Raw genomic sequence first — 4,897 nt, forward strand, 5'->3', positions numbered from 1 at the left:
TGTTGTGTCTTTTAGTTCTGCCTATGGGCAGAAACGGCCTTATCACGGATATTTTTAAATCACTCTGGGAGCCTTTATTTAGCTGATGAGTCAGATAACAATGTTTAAATAAAATAAAATAGATAAGTATAAAGAACCTTGGCACCGGGAACAATTGTACTAGTATACAAAGTCCTGAATAACTTAGGCCCTGGATACCTTAAGCCTTACCCTGTATATCCCAGTGGATCCCTGAGGTCATTTGGGGGAGCACTCTTAGTGGTTCCCCATGGGCTAGAAGCATGACTCACGTCATGAGGAGTTGTGCCTTCAATGTTGTGGGCCCAACTCTATGGAACTGGCTCCCACTAGAAGTTATACAGACACCATCCCTGCTGAGTTTCAAATGCCTGATTAAAACCATTTTATTTCAGGAGGCCTTTCCATCATGAACGCTCCTCTGATGTTTAAAGGAGATACCTTTATCCCAGTCTGCATCTATAATGAAATTTTTTTAAAGATGTTTTTAAGATATTCTGTCACTTGTTGTTTGCCACCTTGGGTTCCTTTTGGGAGGGAAGGGCGGGCTATAAAACATAAATAAATGTTTTACATTTGTTGATTTTTTTGTTTATTTTTTATTTCTTTTATTTAGTTATTATTTTTATCATTATAAGGCGCTTTGAGACCTGGATGGTGAAAAGGGGCATATTTTTTTTAAAAAAAATAAACAGTAAATAACAAATAAGAATTATATCAGGTTTGTGATTTCCACCTCTACAGTAGGTATGAATACAGAGATGGCAGGTGATATATGTATATTCCTGCAGTATCGTGAAGAGATGGTCAACGTTTCTGGTTTGGACTGAATCTATTTCATAAGCATAGTTGGCTGGGGAAAAGAGGGGTTAAGTAAAATGTAAATAATCCTGGGTAGACTTGGCAAAGGTGTTTGTGTAGGCTTCCAAGCTTCCTTCTCAGAGTGTGAACCTAGAGTGTCTTCTTCCATCTGTCATGCACACAAATGCTGTTTTGATATACAGGACAGAGCCTGTAATAAGGCAATTTCTTCCCAACGATGTCTTCTTCCTCAGAGAAGCCTACCTATTAGAATCCACTTCCTCCCCCCTCCCAACCTCAGAGGAAGTACAGAGAAGGGAGGCATTGCAACCAACCACTGATAGGAGTTGGACCCTCAGGCATCAGCAATAATATGCAAATTCTTCTTCTTTTTTTTAAATCCACATGAAAAGTCACATTTACAAGCATAATTGTAAAGCTGCCTCACTTGCGGCCGAGGGCTGAAATAATACACAGACACAATAAGCTGGGTTGAACAAAGGGCCACTTTATTGAGTTATAAAACCAGAAATCTAGGTGCGGAACTATCTATAAGCAAGCTTTGTTTACAGCTCTCGGGCAACCAGTCCCTGCTGGGACAAGTGTAAGCCATTTTATCTTACCCCTTACCCCAGCCACACCTTTAGGTGTGGGTGGGGGGCTACTTACATCACCACCCCCAGGGGCCATACAGCCCTCGGGTGGATAAGTTAAGAAGGCCCCAGAAGCAGTCCATATCCTGCTCTTGGGCCATAAAGCTCTTCCTGGCAGGCCTCCGGAACCACCAATCACCTCCAAAGGTGCCTAAGGGGGCCACCAAGCTGTCCTTACCTACTTCCCTTCCTGCACCTATCCGCACAAGTGACCAAAACTACCCCCTTCCAGGGATTAAATGTAACTTGTTGAATTAGCCAAATCAGCCAAAATGACCTATTATAAAGCAACGCCCCCTACCTGATTCCATCCAGCCACTACCATGTGGAGTAGGCAAAATCCTACCCGCCAACCTGGGGAGGTAGGATAAAAATTCCTACTCAGCCCCGAAGCGACCACAAACACACCATAGTAATGGGAAGGCGGGGTGGGCGTTGTGCACTGAGAGGAAGGTAAGGAGGGCGGCACAGGCTTAAATAGCCTAAGGGCCACCCTTCCCCTTGATGCAGCACAATGCACGACCGCTGCCCATTCCTTGAATGGCATCTGGGCCTTCAACCCCAGGCCGCAAATACGCACCGCCCGTCCAGTTGTTTCTATCAGGCAGGCGGAGCGGGATGTTTCCATGTACATTACCCCTGGACTTTGAGGCTATATGCAGAGATGGAGAGCCTGCAGTCCTCCAATTGTTGCTGGACTCAAGTCCCATCAGCCTTAGCCAGAATGGTCATAGTCAAGGGTGATGAGAGTTTTAGTCAGCAACATCTGAGAGGGTCACAGTTTCTCCACCTCTGCTGCACTGAGTCTTCTGTTTTTCTTTCTTAAGCAGAAATAATGAAACATTCTTGAGTAGTGATAATGACAAATACAAATAACAAAACATATCCAATATTTTTCAACTAATATTATGGGTTTTTTTTCCTTTTGTTGAATTGTTGAAGAAGCCAGTCCCATTTTTTGTTCTACCTGTTCATCCCAAAAACTCTACGAAGAGCACCTTGCACATCCTTGTTCCTGAAGCTGTAGATCAGAGAGTTCAGCAGAGGGGTGATGATGGCATAAAGCACAGAGACCAGCTGCTTCTGTTCAGTGGAATGGCTGGAGGATGGAGTTAAGTAAGTGAAGATGATGGTCCCATAGAAAATGCTCACCACAATGAGGTGGGATGCACAGGTGGAAAAAGCTTTGATCCTACCCTGAGAAGTACGTATTGTGAACACAGTGGGTACAATGAAGATGTAGGAGAGAAGAATAAAAAAAGACATTGAATTGCCACACCCAGAGACTGTTAAAGTTACCAGCTTGCTCAGTTTTGTCAGAGCAGGAGATGTGCAGGAGGGGAAGAATGTCACAGCAACAGTGCTCTATTTGGTCTAAATGGCAGAAGTCAAGGGAGAAAACCAAGGCTATGTTGATGATGGAGTTAAAGCTGCCAATAGTCCATGAAACGGTTAGCAACCCTTTACAGGGTTTACAAGTTGGCTGGCTCATGAGCAGAGTGTAGTGCAATGGGTGGCAGATAGCTGCATAATGGTCATATGCCATGAAACACAGACAAAAAAGGTGCCCCACAATCCCTTCATTTTTTAACATTGAGAGGAGCAGGGGTGCTTGACAGGCACCAAACAGGGTTCTGAGGGCACTGTGGTTCCCATAGACACTATTTTGTGGAAAGATATAGAAGAACAGAGAGGTGAAAAAGACTTCTGGGATTTTTCCAGCCATGCAGACTTCACTTTTTAAAATATAAGTTCCATTTCTTCACAATCATAAAACCCAAGAGTAGCAGCAAGATATGTCAGAGACCAACGAATATCTCATAGGGTGCATCCAGAAATGTGCTATAGGAGAAATGTGCTATAGGAGCAAATCTCTCTGTGGAAGCACTCTTTTCACCTGACACATAATCTTTTCTTCCTCCGGAGAATGAGGGTTTATGTTTACACTCTTTTACAAAACAAGGAGAGGACAAGATTAGTCTGGCCCAGCCTTCCCTGACCTGATGTCATCCAGGTGTGTTGGACTCCAACTCACGTAACATGGCCAATGGCCAGGGATTATGGGGGTTGGAGTCCATCAACATCCGGTGGGTATCAAGTCGACAAAGGCTGATCTGTGCACAAAAAAATTTCATTGCTGACTTATCTCATGTTTCTTCCCATCTTTGCCTTCCTTCATTCCTTGTGAAGCACCTGACTATCTAAATGTCCTATCCACGTAGAGAAAAGTAAAGGTCACATCATTAATGAGGAAGGATGTGACCCCTTGAGCTCTCTTATTATGGTTCTTTATTTTTAAACCAGGGTTGGATCGGATAGTTTGTTAAAGGGAGGATTCGTTAAAACTGAAGCTTGTTCCAAGGGTCATAGGATTTTGTTCATCTCCCTCCCTATGGGTGGAGAGAGGGGTCTATCCTTGGCAACCTCCTTCTAGCTGCTGTGGAAAAGTCTGCCACAGTTGGTTTGCAGATGGTGGAGAAGGGGAAAAGGAGTTGTTCTGGGTGTGTGATAGGACAGTTTTGATCTGCTTGATCCACATCTCCCTCACATACTTCCAGCATGTCCCTGAGACGGAGTTGGCAAACTTATTTTCCTTCCAACCAACCACCCCTGTGCTCTGGCAGGCACAAAACTAGTAAGACTCAGAATTTGGCAGAATCACCACAGATTTTCCTTTTCCTGATCTTATCAGAATGCTCTGTTACAGCACAACCCTGCACATGCCTACTCAGAAGGAAACCTTTTTGAGGTAAGTGGGTATAGTGAGCTATCAAAATGATGAGTAATAATGGCTATAGACCTCACAAACTGTAAAGTCCAGCTTTACCTTTGCCATGTTCTTTACCCTTAATTGCAAGGAGTCATCCTTCCTGTAACCTTATTCAGGAAAAAAAGATCTTTAAAAATCGTAGATTAATCTCACACATCAAACTCAATAGATGACCTGCTTCTTCCTTCTCTAAGATGAAACTCCAAACTACATTACACCAGGTGCACTAAACATGGAAGTGTTCATCTAAGGTCAACCTAATATACAATCTATGCTTGTGATCCTTTCTGACCTTTTGCAGACCACAGAAACACAAAATTCACACTGAAATTTCTGATAAGCCTTTATTGACCTTAGTGATAGACCATAATAACTTGTTATAGAAAGAATTGGCAGATATATAGCCAGATATCCTACATATATAGATTTAGCAGAATCATGCTAATTTGTCAAATAAGGTTCACAGTAAAGGTAATTCTGTCTGTACATTGTGTTGAGTTTTTACATGTATCCTCCGATTTTATTTTTTGTAAAATCACTATTTCACATTTTGCACTTGGAACATTTAATGCACTATGGAAATCACTTGTGGAACATGGGAATCAATCCTGGGAGTTTTGAGTGGCTCAGCAGGCTGATGGCAGCAAAAGTAGAA

Source organism: Rhineura floridana, chromosome 11 (genome assembly GCF_030035675.1).
Source record: "Rhineura floridana isolate rRhiFlo1 chromosome 11, rRhiFlo1.hap2, whole genome shotgun sequence".
In the NCBI taxonomy this organism is placed as follows: domain Eukaryota; kingdom Metazoa; phylum Chordata; class Lepidosauria; order Squamata; family Rhineuridae; genus Rhineura; species Rhineura floridana.